This window comes from Chrysemys picta, chromosome 1 (genome assembly GCF_011386835.1).
Source record: "Chrysemys picta bellii isolate R12L10 chromosome 1, ASM1138683v2, whole genome shotgun sequence".
Classification (NCBI taxonomy): Eukaryota; Metazoa; Chordata; order Testudines; family Emydidae; genus Chrysemys; species Chrysemys picta.
In genome coordinates this window covers 5,220,091-5,239,304 of record NC_088791.1, presented here as the reverse complement: position 1 = coordinate 5,239,304, position 19,214 = coordinate 5,220,091, and positions in this window count along the sequence as shown.

Here is a 19,214-nt window from a genome sequence, read left to right as displayed (position 1 = left end):
TGGCAGCCTGTCCCCTCCCCCGGCACGGGGCACTTAGCAGTGAGGAGCAGAGGGAAATGACTGCGGCAGGGCGATTAGCAAAATGTGAGCACTTTGTACCTGCTCCCCCAGGTCTCCTCCTCCTCCCCGAACCCTCCCCAGCTTTATCCGTGCAGGGGGCAATCTTCAAAAGTGCCCCCCTGATTTAGACGCCCAGGCCCCATTGGCTGCCAGCATGATCCATGACCCTCAATCACTTCAGTGCTTTTGAAAATGTCTCCCCCACATAAAAATCAAACCCTCTGAAGTGAGGAAATAATAGTCAGGTTCCCTGTGCAGCCTCAGCTCTGCCCTTTGCACTGCCACATGGTGGTGTTGTGGAAAAAGTCACCCACGCATTGATTTTAGTTCACAGACTCAAGCCTGAGGCCAGTTTATTGCAATACATACCAACGCGTTGGGGTAGCAGTCCGAAAACTACCACCCCTAGCACAGCACGCAGGCTGCCTTTATTCCGTCAAACCGCAAGCATAGTACAAATAATACGTCATTTATGCGAAAATAAGAGTAGGGGTCTGTCCCTTTTTCCCAGTAGCTCCGTCATTATTTACGAGAATTGGGTGCCTATTGGGTGTGTGGGGGGGTTTCTTGGTGGTTTCTGACATGGGTGGTACTTGGCACTAGTTGGCGTGTTGTTCTCGTCAGGGTACATACTGTTTTTTCTGAGATTCTATGGTTAAGGGCATGGGGGTTTGTTACAGGACGCCCAAAGATGATATATGTTTGGCTTAGTTTTGTTCAGGCCCTGGCCTGTACTGTTCTATGTAAAGGCCGTCTGTATAGTCAGCTTCTGTCAGAGGGCCTGAATTTGGGCCTTCGGTGTTACTTCGGCTGTCATAAAGAAGGCCACCTAGTTCTTTTTCCCCACAGTGGTACACTCTTTAATTACACGATCGGGTTCTATCTCTGTGGGGCCCTGCCTGGTTCACTGTGCTGTGGGGACATTGTAGAATAAATATAAAATTAAAGTTACCTTAAGTTTGGTTAAAGAAATGTGTGTTGTCAAGGCTCCTTCCCCACTCTGAACTTTAGGGTACAGATTTGGGGGCCTGCATGAAAACTTCTAAGCTTAACTACCAACTTAGATCTGGTCCGCTGCCACCACTCCCAATGTGCTAATTCCCTTCCCTGGGTAGCCTTGGGAGACTCTTCACCAATTCCCTTGTGAATAGAGATCCAAATCCCTTGGATCTTAAAACAAGGAGAAATTAACCATCCCCCCTCCTTTCTCCCACCAACTCCTGGTGGATCCAGATCCAACCCCCTTAGTCAAATTGGGTATTTGGGTATTTTTTGTGTAAGTTTTTGCCCAGGGGAACATTCTCTGAGTCTGGAATCTGTTGTCTGTGAGAGTAGCTGGTATGCTAATCTCTCCCAGAGGGTTTTCTTTTACCTTTCTTTTCTTTAATTAAAAGCCTTTTTCTTAATACCTGATTGATTTTTTCCCCTTGTTTTTAGATCCAAGGGGGTTTCCCCGCACACAGACAGGGTCACTCACCATTACCACACCGCAGTGCGCTCCCTGTTACGCTCCCAATCAACTCCACAGCCCCGTGCAGTGACCAGGTTGGCCGTGTCCCAGCCTCCGGCCAGCCCTTCCTCACCACCTTGGGGTGTTCGTGTCACCCGGGTGGGAACAGCCTGCACTGCCCTGAGCACAGGGGCTGTGCTTGTGTGCAGAGGATGGGGCCCATAGCACAGAGGAGCTCTCCCTCATTCACTTCAAGGTACCTGCACAGGGCAGTGGGCAGCCCGGCCTCATGCTGTACAATTCCCTGCCAAATACGGTCATGGACTTTCACCAGAGGAGGGAGGGGAAGGAAGCAATGCAGTAGGCCTTAGCAACAGAATAACCGCTTGTTTATGAAATACATGATAACTGCCTGTCTGTAAGAACATGATAACCACTTGTTTATAAAACATAATAACCGCCTATATGAAGAAATTGCTTCTAGTAAAGGTCAACTTCTCCTATAGTTCCAGCTATCTGCCCACATAAAAATGAAACCCTCTGAAGTGAGGAAATAATAGTCGGGCCCTAGGTCAGGGTGGGGCAGCCAGCAAATAGTCAGTCAGAGGCCCAGGCCCTTAAGCAGGGGCTGGGTCAGTTTGTAGCAGCCCAGGCCCTAGGTCAGGGCGGGGCAGCAAGCAAATAGTCAGTCAGTAACCCAGGCCTTAAGCAAGGGCTGGGTCAGGGTTTGTAGCAGCCCCCAGCCTCTCTAGGCCAGGGGAAACAGGGGGAGTCTGCCACTCAAGGAGTGGGTGGCTGGGGGGACGCAGACCCGCCCACTCCACGGCGTCCCAGCCCGGGGCCCTAGCAGTGACGGAAACTTGCTGCTGTCAGTGGGGATCCTGGTGCAACACACTGACATCGGCTCTGGCAGTGCAGCAGCCAGACTGGGGTCGGCTGCCCCCGGGCTACTTCCACACTCCCCCTCGTATGGTACCTGGGCCGTCTTAGTGTCGTCGGTGCTCTCCACCAGCATGGGCTCCTCGGGGTTGGTAGCGAAGGGCAGGCTCGGCTCCTCCTCGGGGTAGCTGGCACGGGGCAGGCTTGGCCAGTCCTCCTCGGGGTACCGGGCGAGAGGTAGGCTCGACTGCCCCGGTGCGTCAGCAGGCCGGTCGCGGCCTGCGGCTGTTTCCCAAGCGGGAGCTCGGCCATGGACGTCTGCTCTCTCCGCCGGCCTGGGCTCCACTTAGCTCTGCAGGCGAGCTTTTATACCTCCGGGTCGGGGCCGTGACCTCGGAGGGGCGGGCGCCGGACCCGGTGGCTCTGCCCACGTTGGAGGTTCGGCCGTCAGCGGGGCTGTGGGGTATCCCACCGCCTCGCTACAAAGTACAATATTTATATTCCAATTGATTTATTTGATAATTCTATGGTAAAAACGAGAAAGTCAGCAATTTGCCAGGAATAGTCTGTTGAGATGCTTTAGTATTTTTATGCCTGATTTTGTAAGCAAGTAGTTTTTAAGTGAAGTGAAACTTAGGGTATGCAAGACAAATCAGTCTCCTGAAAGGGGTACAGTCATCTGTAAAGGTTGAGAGCCACTGAGATAAGGGGATGTTTCTAAAAATAAGGCCTCTGACTGATAGGGGGTGGCTGTAAACGGTTTCAAATAAGACAAAAAGAAACTGTCTTAAAAAGAGGCAACACAAACTTTCCCACCACACATACTAGTGTTATCTAACAATTAGGGCATTGTGAGCCCAGGTGGAATGGAAAATCTGTTGATCGGCAAGGAAGAGGGGTGGAAAGACCTTGGGAGAAAAGGAGGTTATAAAATGTATCTGGATTAAGACTGGAAATAAGGGTGAATTGTCTCAAATTGGTTTGAAGCCAAAGTCAGTAATTGGCAACGACAATTACGTTGTTTGTTAGTGGTATAAAAACAGTTATGAATTGGAAGGTTCTTTGTGAGACTCTATCTGATCACGCTGGGGCATGCCAGAATGAGAAAGCCATCCCCAGGTCTGGCCTATTTGTAAGTATACTGAACACATGCTTATGAATACTGAGTTACTGTATTGGGTGTAATGACTGCTTAGTTTCAGGCTGTCATGCGTATTTAGAGCAATTGTATAAAATACCATTTGGCCTTTGGACTAAATAAAGGGGTATATGGTTAAATTAGCGGCTGGTGGTCTCCTGTATTAATACTTTCTACTATTATTAATAATTCCAATCTCCCCTCCCCCCGCCCAAGTTCCATTACCTATCAATGAGGCCTTGCTGGACCTTGCCAAAACCATCTGGCAGACCCCGGTAACAATACCACCACATGCAAAAGAGCCACTAAAAAACACTATGTCCCAGCTAAGGAGTCTGAATTTTTGTTTACTCATCCTGCACCCAACGCTCTGGTTGTGGAGGTGGTGAATGCATGGGGCAGACACCACCACAGGAAGGCACCTCCATAAGATAGGGGCTTGAAGTGTCTGGATGTATTCAGCCGTTAGACTTCCCCATCTGTGACACTTCAGGACATGTTAGGACTTCAAACTATCAGGCTCTCATGGCAAAGTACAGCCCCACCCAAATTAAGCCAAATGTACCACCTTTATTGAGCATCTGCCAACAGAACAGTGTGAACAATTTCAGACCATTATTAATGAGGGCCAGCTGCTAGCTAAAACGTTCCTGCAGGCCTCTTTGGATAGCTCACATTGTGGCTTATACCACCTTTACAGAAGTAGTCATGTGTAGATCTGCATGGCTCCAGTTGTCTGAGTTTCCAAGGGAGGTCCGAAACGTGTTTGAGGACCTCCCCTTTGATGGTCTCAAACTGTTTGCTGCATCCATGGATGAATCTTTGCAAACCTTAAAGAATTCCAAACAAGTAAAAGTTTAGCAGATCTCAAACAGCACAGAGGTCTCCCCGCCTCTAGTTTCAGGTTTCCAGAGACCCTTCGAACCACCAGAAAGAAATCAAGGCTCAGAGGAAGAGAGCATCCACTTCTTCTACTTCTGCTACTCAGCCTTGGATGTCTTCTATATGACAGTTTTTTGACAGGCTTGACAACTCGTAACTACCCCACATCATAACAGAGCTGCATCTACACCATCCTACTCTCCTCCATCCCTGCAGAGACTTCCACTCTCATTTTCAATACCCATGGAGCAGATTACATCAGATAAATGGGTGTTGGAAGTTATAAGATCAGGGTACTCCACCCATTTTACATCCCTCCACCCCCCACCTCCTTTCCCGTCAACCTTCAGGGGCCACAAACATCTGCTGAAACAAGAGATCAACTCCCTTCTGTGTATGGGGTCATATGATCAGTTCCAGACCAACTCAGAGGAAATGGGTTTTACTCCAATGATTTCCTGCCCTAAAAAAGAATGGGGGGGGGAGGAGGAGGAGGAAACCAATTTCAGATATAAGACTTGTAAGCTACTTTGTGAAATCACAAAAAAGAAAAACCAGGATGATGATTCTCACAGCCACAATTCTAGCATTGGAACCAGGGGATTGGTTTTCAGACGTCACCCTTCAGGGCGCCTATTTTCATGACACAATTCACTCATCCCACAAGAGCTTTCTTCCGTTTTCACTATGCCTGGATCACTTTCAGTATTGGGTACGTCCTTTCATCCTTTCCTCTGCCCAGATGGTATTCTCAAAAGTACCAGCAGTGGTGGCAGCATATCTTCCTCCTCAGGGAATAACTGTATTTCCATATCTCAAGTGGCTTCTGAAGGGTAAATCTTTAAATGAAGTTCTCCGTGAAACAAAGACACTAATGTCCCTCTTCCTGAGGTTGGATCTACACCTCAACTTCAGAAAATCCACTCTGAGCCCTGTGCAAAGGATAAAGATCATAGGAACTTCTGTAGAAACAGTATCAACCAGATCTTACCTTCCTATAGACAGATTCATGACATTAAAAAACCTCATCTCAATGATACAGATCAGCTCACAGATATTAACCACAAATTGCCTTTTGCTACTCAGACACATGGCAGCGTGTACATTTGTAATGCAGCACGCCAGGCTACATCTCTGATGTTTGCAGGGCTGGCTTGGGACTATTTATACTCAGTCTGAACAAACTAGTGTTAGCCATCTGGTAGGAGATTCTGTCAGTTGGCGGAAAGACCCTAAAAACCTTTGTACGGGTATCCCATTAGTCGAACCACCTCCTTCCATTACTATAAGGACAGATGCATCTTTGATGGGTTAAGGAGTGCACTTAGGGGACCCACACTACTCAGGGCAAATGGTCTGCTCAGGAGACACGGTTGCATATCAACCTCCTGGAGCTGAGGGCAGTCAGGAATCCCTATATCCACTTACTGCCGGTAATCAGCAGCAGATCTATAAAAATCATGACAGAGAACATCGCCTGTATGTTCTATATCCACGGGCAAGGATGGGCAAGATCCCCTTCTCTTTGTGCCGAAGCAGTAAAGCTGTGGAACTGGTACATAGCTAATGGCATCCCAAGTTCTGCAGCTTACCTTCCGGGCATACACAATACAATGGCTGACGATCTCAGCAGGCACTTCCCCCAGTACTACAAATGGGAGTTGGCTTCTCGGACACCGAGTGGAACATTTTGGATCTGGGGATTTCCCGATGTAGACCTCTTTGCCATCACTACCATCAAAAAGTCCAGACAGTTTTGCTCAAGAGAGGGGTTAGATCCTCACTCACTGGGCAATGCTTTCCTCGTTCTGTGGCCAAGGGATCTTCTGTATGCATTTCCTCCAATGCTACTCATTCCCAGGTTGATAAACAAAATCAAACAAGACAATACCAAAATCATTTTAACAGTTCCAACACGGTACCCTTACCTGATTGACCTGGTCATTTGTCAGGCAATCAGCCTTCCAGCCATCCCTTATCTTCTGTCTCAGGATACCAGTCAAACTCTTCTCTCCAAACTAAGAATTCTTCACCTCAAAGTCTGGTTCCTCAACAGTTCATGGCAATAGGGACTTCCTGTTCTTTGGAGGTACAATAGGTATTGTGAACAGCAGAAAACATACCACGAGTTATACCTACCTTGAAAAGTGGAAGAGATTTAGCATTTGGTGTGACCAGTGAAATTTTCCACTTGCTCATTCTTCTCTTTCAGCTGTTCAGGACTGCCTACTACAATAGAAAATGACAGGATTATCTCTCAGTTCCACCAGGGTCTTCCTGGTGGCTATAACAGCATTCCACTCCCTGACTGAGGGATTCTTGCTGTTTGCTCATCCCACTACTGTAAGGATCCTCAAGGGTTTGGGAAACATTTTCCCTCACGTTGAGAAACCACCCCAGTTTGGTATCTGAATTTAGTTCTTAGACGCCCGATGAAACGTATCTTGAGCCAATGGCTACCTGTTCCCTTGTTAACCTATCTATGAAGCTGGCCTTCCTGGTGGCTAGCATCTCTGGGCAAAGGGTAGGGGAAATAGGGGCTCGAATGGCAGACGCTCCATTTACAGTGTTCTTCAAGGATAAGGTTTCTCTATGTCTACATCCTCAATTTTTACTCAAGGTTTCATATCAACCAAGTTATCCATCTCCCACTATGTTTCCTGAACCACATCAGTCCAAAGAGGAAGATGCTGTTCTACACACCCGGGATTTTGGCAGGGCACTAGCCTTCTATCTAGACAGCACCAAGTCCTCAGAAAGTCATCTAGATTATTTGTGTTGTCTTGGAAATGACCACCCGGGCAGTAATTTGATCAGAGACTCAAGCCTGAGGCCCGTTTATTGAACACACACCAACGCACTGGGGAGTAGCAGATTGGATACTGCGCCCCCCGATACAAAGCATCACCCGAGTATATAAAGCTGAAAACCGCAAATACATCATACATTTAAGTAATAATTGCCCTTATTTGGAATTAACACATGACAGGGGTTAGGGTCTGTGACAATGCGGTTCTGGCGGAACCCAACTGAGAGTGCCAACTCAGGACAAATTGCTCAAATAGGGCAGTTACAGCCCAAGGCTGGGGTTTTTTCCACCTCTAAGGCAAACCAAACCAGCCAGACTAAGAGGACTTCGGTCTCACCCCACTGGCTAATCGCAAGTCTCACAAGCAATCTCCTTAGACACTCCAGTTTCCCAGTATTACCACCAGTGCCACTCGTTATGGGGACAAATGGTTATGAAAACCAATACCCCAGTAAAAGAAAAAGGTTCTCCTGATCCCAAAGGATCAAGCCCCAGACCCAGGTCAATATACAAATCAGATCTTACCCACAAATCACGCTGTTGCCAATCCTTTAGAATCTAAAATCTAAAGGTTTATTCATAAAAGGAAAAAGATAGAGATGAGAGTTAGAATTGGTTAAATGGAATCAATTACATACAGTAATGGCAAAGTTCTTGGTTCAGGCTTGCAGCAGCGATGGAATAAACTGCAGGTTCAAATCAAGTCTCTGGAATACATCCCCCGCTGGGATGGGTCCTCAGTCCTTTGTTCAAAGCTTCAGCTTGTAGCAAAGTTCCTCCAGAGGTATGAAGCAGGATTGAAGACAAGATGGAGATGAGGCATCAGCCTTATATAGTCTTTTCCAGGTGTAAGAACACCTCCTTGTTCTTACTGTGGAAAATTACAGCAAAATGGAGTCTGGAGTCACATGGGCCAGTCCCTGCATACTTTGCTGAGTTACAAGGCGTATCTGCCTTCTCTCAATGGGTCCATTGTATAGCTGATGGTCCTTAATGGGCCATCAAGCAGGCTAGGCAGAGCTAACACCAGTTTGTCTGGGATGTCACCCAGAAGCATAGCATAAGTTTGAAATACAGACAGTATAGAGCCAATATTCATAACTTCAACTACAAAAGTGATACACACATATAGACAGCATAATCATAACCAGCAAACCATAACCTTGTCTTAGACACCCCATTTGACCCCCTTTATACAAGATTTGGGTGCCACTACAGGACCTTGGTTGCAACAATGATCTATATGGTCCCAGATTATATCAATAACGTCACAGGGTCTTCTTGGGTCTTTTTGGTACTTTCCAATGTGGATGTAATATGGGTTAGGGTCTCCACTGGTACTTTCCAGTGTTTAGCAACCATACCTTTTATGGGGTACCATTACACCATGCTTGTCACGGGGTACAATGATCTCAAGGGGTAGTTACTTAACTGGTATAAGGGAGGGCATGGGTTACAGTTGCACATGTTTTAGGCCTATAGATTACCGTTACAAAGCTTCACGCCTATTTGATTATAATCTTATCTTCCTCAAGCAGTTAGCACATTTCTTAAGCATAAGGCACATATTGCAAATAGTTCCTGCTTTTGGGGCTTTTTCTACCCCCCCGCCCTCTGCCGCAGTCATGGAACACTATCTTAGGGTATGTCTACACTACGAAATTAGGTCGAGTTTATAGAAACCGGTTTTATAGAAATCGTTTTTATACAGTCGATTGTGTGTGTCCCCACATAAAATGCTCTAAGTGCATTAAGTCGGCGGACTGCATCCACAGTACCGAGGCTCGCGTCGACTTCCAGAGCGTTGCACTGTGGGTAGCTATCGCACAGTTCCCGCAGTCTCCGCCGCCCATTGGAATTCTGGGTTGAGATCTCAATGCCTGATGAGGCAAAAACAGTGTCGTGGGGGATTCTGGGTACATGTCGTCAGAGCAACGACAGACAATCATTTTGCGCCTTTTTTCCCTGGGTTACCTGTGCAGACGACATACCACGGCAAGCACGGAGCCCGCTCAGCTCAGCTCAGCTCACCGTCACCATATGTCCTCTGGTGCCGGCAGACATGGTACTGCATTGCTACACATCAGCAGCTAATTGCCTTTTGGCAGTAGACGGTGCAGTATGACGGGTAGCCGTCATCGGTTATCTGGGTGCTGGTAGACGTGGGGCTGCATTGCTACACAGCCGCAGCCCCTTGCCTTTTGGCAGTAGATGGTTTATTACGATTGGTATCCATCATCGTCGTACTACTCAGTGAGTTCAGTCAGAGGCTCCTGGGCAGACATGTTTTGTCTCCTGGAGACTCAGTCCTGCCAGCAGTCCTATTGCACTGTCTTGACGATGATGGCTAGCAATCGTAATGCAGCATCTTCTGCCAAGCACCCAGAAGATGCCGATGGCTATCAGTCATGCTGCACCGTCTGCTGCCAGCCTAAGATGTAAAAGATAGATAGACCAGATTTGTTCTGTATTCATTTGCTTCCCCCTCCGTCCGTGAAATCAATGGCGTGCTAAACCCATGGTTTTGAGTTCAATCTTTGGGGGGGGGGCATTCTGTGTGACAGTTGTTTGTGTTTCTCCCTGATGCACAGCCACCTTTGTTGATTTTAATTCCCTGTAAGCCATGTCATCACTCGCCCCTCCCTCCCTCCGTCAGACAATAGTTTCGCGCCTTTTTTCAGCCCAGACACCATAGCACTGGAATCATGGAGCCCGCTCAGATCACCGCGGCAATTATGAGCACTATGAACACCACGCGCATTGTCCTGGAGTATATGCAGAGCCAGAACATGCCAAAGCAAAACCAGACAAGGAGGCGATTGCAGCGATTGCATCGCGGCGACGAGAGTAATGAAGAAATTAACATGGACATAGACCTCTCACAAAGTACGGGCCCCAGCAATGTGCAAATCATGGTGTTACTGGGGCAGGTTCATGCCGTGGAACGCTGATTCTGGGCCCGGGAAACAAACACAGACTGGTGGGACCGCATCGTGTAGCAGGTGTGGAACAATTCCCAGTGGCTGCGAAACTTTCGCATGCATAAGGGCACTTTCATGGAACTTTGTGACTTGCTTTCCCCTGTCTTGAAGCACCAGAATACCAGGATGAGAGCAGCCCTCACAGTTGAGAAGCGAGTGGCGATAACCCTGTGGAAGCTTGCAACGCCAGACAGCTACCGGTCAGTCGGGAATCAATTTGGAGTCGGCAAATCTACTGTGGGGGCTGCTGTGATCCAAGTAGCCAACGCAATCAAAGACCTGCTGATATCAAGGGTAGTGACTCTGGGAAACGTGCAGGTCATAGTGGATGGCTTTGCTGCAATGGGATTCCCAAACTGTGGTGGGGCAATAGACAGAACCCATATCCCTATCTTGTCACCGGAGCACCAAGCCACCGAGTACATAAACCGAAAAGGGTACTTTTCAAAGCTGCTGCAAGCCCTGGTGGATCACAAGGGATGTTTCACTAACATCAACGTGGGATGGCCAGGAAAGATACATGATGCTCGCGTCTTCAGGAACTCTGGTCTGTTTCAAAAGCTGGAGGAAGGGACTTTCTTCCTGGACCAGAAAATAACCGTTGGGGATGTTGAAATGCCTATAGTTATCCTTGGGGACTCAGCCTACTCCTTAATGCCATGGCTCATGAAGCCGTACACAGGCAGCCTGGACAGTAGTCAGGACCTGTTCAACTACAGGCTGAGCAAGTGCCAAATGGTGGTGGAATGTGCATTTGGATGTTTAAAAGCGTGCTGGCGCAGCTTACTGACTCGCTCAGACCTCAGCGAAACCAATATCTCCATTGTTATTGCTGCTTGCTGTGCGCTCCACAATATCTGTGAGAGTAAGGGGGAGACATTTATGGCGGGGTGGGAGGTTGAGGCAAATCGCCTGGCCGCTGATTATGCGCACCCAGACACCAGGGCGGTTAGAAGAGTACAGCAGGGCGCGGTGCGCATCAGAGAAGCTTTGAAAATCAGTTTTGTGACTGGCCAGGCTACGGTGTGAAACTTCTGTTTGTTTCTCCTTGATGTACCGACGCCCCCCCCTCAGTTCACTCTACTTCCCTGTAAACTAACCACCCTCCCCTCCCCACTTCGAGCACCGCTTGCAGAGGCAATAAAGTCATTGTTACTTCACATTCATACATTCTTTATTAATTCATCACACAACTAGGGGGATAATTGCCAAAGTAGCCCGAGAGGGGTGGGGGAGGAGGGAAGGAAAAGGACACACTGCAGTTTAAAACTTTAAAACTTTAACTCTTATTGAAAGCCAGCCTTCTGATGCTTGGGCAATCATCTGGGGTGGAGTGGCTTGGTGGCCGGAGGCCCCCCCACCGCGTTCTTGGGCATCTGGGTGAGGAGGCAATGGGATTTGGGGAGGAGGGCTGTTGGTTACACAGGGGCTGTAGTGGCGGTCTCTGCTCCTGCTGCCTTTCCTGCAGCTCAACCATACGCTGGAGCATATCAGTTTGATGCTCCAGCAGCCGGATGATCGACTCTTGCCTTCTGCCAGCAAGCTGACGTCACCTATCCTCTTCAGCCCACCACTTGCTCTGTTCATCCCGCGATTCAGCCCGCCACCTCTCCTCTCGTTCATATTGTGCTTTTCTGCACTCTGACATTGACTGCCTCCACGCATTCTGCTGTGCTCTGTCAGCATGGGAGGACATCTGGAGCTCCGAGAACATATCATCCCGAGTCTGCTGTTTTCCCCTTCTAATCTTCACTAGCCTCTGTGAAGGAGAAACATTTGCAGCTGGTGGAGGAGAAGGGAGAGGTGGTTAAAAAAGACACATTTTAGAGAACAATGGGTACACTCTTTCACGTTAAATTTTGCTGTTCACATTACACAGCACATGTGCTTTCATTACAAGGTCGCATTTTTCCTCTTATATTGAGGGCCTGCCGGTTTGGTGTGAGAGATCACTCACGCAGTGCCAGGCAACAGAATTCGGCTTGCAGGCAGCCATGGTAAGCCACAGTCTTTTGGCTTTTTTAACCTTCATAACATGTGGGAATGGTTTCAAACAGCAGTGCCCTTATTTCCCATACCAAGCACCCATTGGGTTGGCCATTTAAAATGGGTTTGCAATGTAAAAGGAGGGGCTGCAGTTTCCGGGTTAACATGCACCACAAACCCAACTAACCCCCTTCCCTGCCCACAGCCAATTCTCTGGGATGATCACTTCACCCCTCCCCCCCACAGCGTGGCTAACAGCGGGGAATATTTCTGTTCAGCCGAGCAGGAACGGGCATCTCTGAATGTCCCCTTAATAAAATCACCCCATTTCAACCAGGTGACCATGAATGATATCACTCTCCTGAGGATAAAAAAGAGAGATAAGGAATGGATGTTGTCTGCATGCCAGCAAACACCGGGACCATACGCTGCCATGCTTTGTTATGCAATGATTCCAGACTACTTGCTACTGGCCTGGCGTGGTAAAGTGTCCTACCATGGCGGACGGGATAAGGCAGCCCTCCCCAGAAACCTTTTGCAAAGGCTTTGGGAGTACATCAAGGAGAGCTTTCTGGAGATGTCCCTGGAGGATTTCCACTCCATCCCCATACACGTTAACAGACTTTTCCAGTAGCTGTACTGGCCGCGATTGACAGGAGAGATTAATCATTAATCATTAAACACGCTTGCTTTTAAATCATGTGTAATATTTACAAAGGTACACTCACCAGAGGTCCCTTGTGCACCCTCAGGGTCTGGGAGCATGCCTTGGGTGAGTTCGGGGGTTACTGGTCCAGGTCCAGGGTGATAAACATATCCTGGCTGTTGGGGAAACCGGTTTTTCCGCTTCCTTGCTGTGAGCTATCTTCATTGTCTTCATCATCATCTTCCTCGTACCCCGAACCCGCTTCCCTGTTGCGTGCTTCTCCATTGACGGAGTCAAAGCACACAGTTGGGGTAGTGGTGGCTGCACCCCCTAGGATCGCATGCAGCTCTGTGTAGAAGCGGCATGTCTGCGGCTCTGCCCTGGACCTTCCGTTTGCCTCTCTGGCTTTGTGGTAGGCTTGCCTTAGCTCCTTAATTTTCACACGGCACTGCTGTGCGTCCCTGTTATGGCCTCTGTCCTTCATGGCCTTTGAGACTTTTTCTAATATTTTGCCATTTCATTTACTGCTATGGAGTTCAGCTAGCACTGATTCGTCTCCCCATATGGCGAGCAGATCCCGTACCTCCGTTCGGTCCATGCTGGAGCTCTTTTGTGATCCTGGGACTCCGTGGTTATCTGTGCCGATGAGCTCTGTGTGGTCACCTGTGCTCTCCACGCTGGGCAAACAGGAAATGAAATTCAAAAGTTCGCAGGGCTTTTCCTGCCTACCTGGTCAGTGCATCTGAGTTGAGAGTGCTGTCCAGAGCGGTCACAATGAAGCACTTTGGGATAGCTCCCGGAGGCCAATACCGTCGAATTCCGTCCACACTACCCCAAATCCGATCTGGAAAGGCCGATTTCAGCACTAATCCCCTCATCGGAGGTGGAGTAAAGAAACCGGTTTAAAGGGCCCTTTAAGTAAAAAAAACCGGCTTTGTCGTGTGGACGTGTCCAGGCTTAATTTGATTTAACGCTGCTAAATTCGACCTAAACTTGTAGTGTAGACTAGGCCTTAGTTTGGTTGAGGTTTAGGTCTGTTAGCTACAAAGCAGGCCCAGGCCAGCAAACAGAGGCCTAGGCAATTGGAGGGGGAGGGGGGGTCCTTTCCTCCACAGTATCTATTGCTGTATATCTAAAGGGTCAACAGTCGCCACTCAGGGACTCTCCAGGGGGATTTCTGGTTGTATTATATCATGCTCTGAATGTGCCAAAGTACAACCTCTCTCTAGGGTGCTGGCCCTCTCCACAAGATCCCTTTATACCTCTGCCGTGTCACTCAGAGAAGTTCCTGTTGTGGAGATTTGCATGGCTGCATCTTGGCTTCTGTACACACCCTTTCCAAGCATTGTGTGGTGGCGCAGGCTTCGTGAGCAGATGCTGCCCTTGGAAATGCAGTTTTGTCCTCAGTCTTGGACTTTGCGCTGAAGCCCCTTCCTCAGCTGGGGGTTCTGCTCAGGAGTCCCCTGAAGTGAGGCACATGTAGGGACACTACTTGAAGAGGGAGGAGAACAAACTCCCCCCGGCGCAATAGCTGGAGTTCTTCGAGATGTGTGTCCCTGGCTGCTCCACTACTTGCCCTCCTTCCCCGCTGTTTCAGAGTGCCCCTGCGGGACTTTGTGGTGGAGAAGGCCCTGAGGGTAGTTTGCCCACGTAGGGCTGTGACGAAGTGGGACTGTTTTTAATGTTTTCTCTGAATACTGTGTGGGTGCCTCAGTTTCCCCTATGCAGTTCTTAAGTATCTAGGTGGTGGGAGAAGGGGGTGTGATTGTTGCAGAGCCCTAGAGGGCAGATGTGATGCTGTCTGGACAGAAAATGGCCGACACTCTGTCTCCTGGCAACTAATGACCCGGGCCCCTCCTCTACCAAGGTGCCAGCTGAAGGTGTTGGAGAACAAAGGGATCACGTGACCTCCTGGCCCGGGAAAGGGACGAAGGGAGAGGAGGGGCTGGAGAGTGAGTCAGTTTGGAGCTGGCTGAGAAAATGGAGGGGAGCCCAGATGGGGCTCTGGCCTGTCTGGGGCCCCCCAAGATGGACCTAACTGAGGGGGTTCCGTTGTCTGTACCTGCAAGACCTGTCTTGGACTGTGTTCCTGTCGTCTAAATAAACCTTCTGTTTTACTGGCTGGCTGAGAGTCATGGTGAATCGCAGGAAGCCGGGGGTGCAGGGCCTTGTCTCCCCCAAGCTCAGTGACAAGGGCTATGTAGCCTGGTGGGGGGCATGAGGAGATGTAGGGTGCATGAGCAGGTTGAATAGGCACTACCACCGAAAATCTCCAGTCAAAGGTGTGTGAGGTGTAAGTGGATGAGAAGTGGAGCGCCTGTCGGACACACATCTCAAAGAACCTGAGTAACAGCACAGGGTGAGGAACATCTCTGTCATTATCCGAAGGGAAGGAAGGAGGGGAAGCAGCAGCATAAAGACAATAGGCTTAAAAAAGCCAACTTCAGCCAACTCAGGGAATCTTTTGCCTACGTCCTTTGCCTCAGTTGTTTTGGGGGGACTCTCCCATCATTGAGGGGCAAGGAGGGAACAGCCAACATCCTACAGCCACACCTAGAGCATTTTATTTAAAGGGGGTGCAAAACTGTTGTTGCTTTTTGTTGGGGGGGTGTCGGTGCCTGAGACCTGGACGTGCGAGGGTTAACGGGCCCTGACCAGCTCCCAGCTGAGAGTCCCTTGCTGGAGATGCACAAAAGGATCCTTAAAGGCACAAATCCCATCATGTCCCCTGTGCTCCCCAGCCCCGGTCATGCAAGGCTCTCAGAGCAGCCTGAGACCTTGCTGGCTGGGCACATTCACCCCAGAGTGGGGCAGGCTGGCAGGGGGTGGGGGCTGCCAGCCGAGTGCATTCGCCCCAGAGTGGGACAGGCTGGCAGGGGGGTGGGGGCTGCCAGCAGAGTGCATTCGCCCCAGAGTGGGGCAGGCTGGCAGGGGGTGGGGGCTGCCAGCCGAGTGCATTCGCCCCAGAGTGGGGCAGGCTGGCAGGGGGGTGGGCGCTGCCAGCCGAGTGCATTCGCCCCAGAGTGGGGCAGGCTGGCAGGGGGTGGGGGCTGCCAGCAGAGTGCATTCGCCCCAGAGTGGGGCAGGCTGGCAGGGGGTGGAGGCTCACCACGGCCTGCTGCATTTCCTGTCCGGGCTCTTTCTGTTTCCTCACAGTCCCTTTAGGTTTCATTTTTCTAAGTTTCAGCTTCCTGACCCATTGCAAGAAGAGCTGGCAGGCGCCCAGGACGGGGAGGAGGAGCAGCAGGAGAGACATCACTCCCTCTCTCCCTGAGAATGCCCTTCCCCTGCCGCCCTCCGCTGTGCCAGGGCTGATTGTGGGTCCAGGCAACTCTGCAGGGCATGTAGGGCGGGGGCTGCATCTTCCCATCTCATGTCCTGGTCTCTGCGCAGGCTCCCTGCAGGGTTGAGTCTCTGAGGTACCTACCAGCTAGGAGGGAGCCGTGTCCCCACAGTCTTGTTAGCCACCCTGCCCCCATTCCTGTTATTAACTACCGCTCATTACGTTAGGGGAGGCAGTGCCTAGAGACCCTCCCCAGGCTGGGACCGCATGGTGCTCTGCTCTGCACAGACCCAGGAAGTGACAGTGTCAGCCCCCAAGAGCCCACGGTCAAAGCAGACCAGATGTAACAGGGGGATGAGACAAGCCGGGTGCAGAGAGATGTGGTCTCCGCTCACACTCATTGTCTGGGGAAGGAGGGGCCCGGCACCAAGGATGGGAATAGCAGGAGCGTGTAGGGACGAAATCAGGAAAGCCAAGGCCAGGGATGAGTTACAACTGGCAAGAAATGTTAGAGACAAGAAGAACGGGGTCTTAAAAATATCAGACAAAAAAAAAAAGATCAGGGACGGTGTGGACAGGGACAGCAGGTTTGTATCATTTTTGGTGGTGCCCAGAACGGGTCCAAGTCACCTCTCTCCCCCTTCCCCAGCTTCCCCTCCCCAAGGGTCTAGGAGGAAGTTTGGATGCAGGAGAGGGGAAGGGTCAGGCTTTGGGAGGGCATTTGGGTGCTGGCTCTAGGCTGGGGCAGGCAGTTGGGGTGCAGGGGACGGGCTCTGGGAGGGAGTTGGGGTGTAGTGTCTGGGCTGGGACAGGAGGATGGGGTTGTGGGGGCAGGCTCTGGAAGGGAGTTGGGGTGCAGGCTGGGGCAGGGGGTTGTTGTGCAGGAGAGGGATGGGGGGCTCTGGGAGGGAGTTGGGGTGCTGGGTCTGGGCTGGGGCAGGCAGTTGGGGTGCAGGGGACGGGCTCTGGGAGGGAGTTTGGGTGCAGGAGAGGGAAAGGGTCGGGATCTGGGAGGGCATTTGGGTGCGGGCTCTGGGCTGGGGCAGGGAGTTAGGATGCAGGGGGCAGGCTCGGGGAGGGAGTTGGGGTGCAGGGTCTGGGCTGAGGGTTGGGGTGCAGGGATGAGGGGCTTGGGGTGCAGACAGGCTGCCCTGGGGCTAGGGCCAGAGAGGAGTGCTCCCCCCAACCCTCTCTCCTCTGGCAGCAGCAAGCTCCGGGGGAGGGACCCCCGTTCCCCCCCTCCCCCCTCCCCGGCAGCACACTCACCCTGCACCACTGTCACTGCACGTGCTCCTAGGGCCCCTCTCAGGTCCAGGAAGCCCCCTCGCCTGCCCTGCGGTGGGTGCCGGGGGGGCTGCCATCACGTGTGGCCTCCTCCCCTGTTGCTGCCCCTCACCATAGCCTCACGGGGGATGGGGCTGCCCCTTGCCCAGCAGGATCACAGGGTCGGACACTCACCGAAGCCTCCGCAGCTGCTCAGGTGAGTGAGATCCAGATGTCTCCTGGCCGGAAGCCCCCTGGGAATCCATGAAAGCAGTTACCCCCCTATTCCAGATGGGCAGGGGCAGCCATGTACAAAGTGTGATGTATATCAACTTTTAGTTTTTGTTTCTCAGATCCCACTGGATCCATTCATCACCCCTCATGCTGTCTTTCTGCTTTCATTACCCTAAAATAAGCAGACAGCAAAGGAAGTTCAGAAAAGCACATTTTTTCTTTCTTGACAGTTATTAGAAGAAGGCGAGCTATTCAAAGACCCAGCTCACCACGTGGCTGTAAAAGTGCAAAGGACAAAATAAATTCATTCTAACCAACCTGGCGCATTTTGCATTAACTGTTCATGTGAATTTCAGATTTCCATGCTACCCGCACAACAAGGAGAGTGATGGGAATTCTCCGAAGGCAGGCCAAGAAACTGGAGTCCGTGAGGCAGCTGACAGCAGGTTAGGGTGGGTGATGATTGCAGTGATGGGGCCTGCACCCCATGTGTAACCAGGCAGCTTAGGATGGGTTCTGCCGGTAAATCACATTCACACACCACCTAATACACTAGCGCACCCACCCCCCCAGAGAGGGGGAAATCCACCAGCTGCTTTGTCTTCTAAGGCAGCAAATGCAGCCTGGGTCTGGACAACTAGGTGTCACGTGGTGAGTTCTGCTCCCTGGTCTCTTCTCACCAGAAAGCTGGGGCAGAGTGTGTCAAATACGGCAAGAAGGAGGGAGCCAGACTCACTAAGATAGAACCCTGAGGAGAACTGGTAAAAATACTTTTAAATTCTCTTTTCTTCATTAATATTCACCTAAGGATAAGCTATACTGACGTCAGTCTCATTTGATGGGCTGAGAAATCAGTTGCCCACTGGAAGTAGGGAGTTATCTGTGTATGGAGTCATACAGACCTGAGCTGTCTGGACCTGGCTCTTACGTCAGAAAGTGCCAATGGCCCTGGTTTGCCTGGGACAATCTGGTCTTTAACATCCCACCCTGGGTAATTGCTGTTCCAGCCACTATCCAGGGACCATTGGTAGCTATTCTAACCAGAGCCTTGAGGGCTGGCTTTCCCACTCCCCCTGTTTCTACCCACTGAGCCTGCAGCCCCAGATTATATGATGTGACAAAACTCCAATATTAGGGGTAGAAGCAGAAGCCACAAATGGAGCCTTGGGGAAGCGGGTGGATGTCAATAACCACAGGAGTCATCAGGCTGGGACACGTCTGCAGATTGCACGGTGGGAAATCACCCTGCCCATGGGGCTGCGGTCCCGATCACCAGCTATTTACTGCACCGAGGAAATGCTAGCGCAACGTCCTGCTCGGCGTGCCACCAGCTGGGGTCCTGCCCCATGCTGAGAAATGAAACTTGGAGCGGAGTCAGATGCTGTAGGATTGAAATAGGACCCCGGAGATCACTGATATTGCCACTGTTAGACAATTGCCACAAGTCTTGTTCAAAGTATATCATGTGGGATCCCCTCTGAAGCCTTTTATAAAAACTGGCGTCACCTTAACTATCCTCCATTCACCTGGGGCAGCAGCTGATTTCAATGATCGCTTACATACCAGTTAGTAGTCCTGCAATTTCACACCTGAGTTCCTTCAG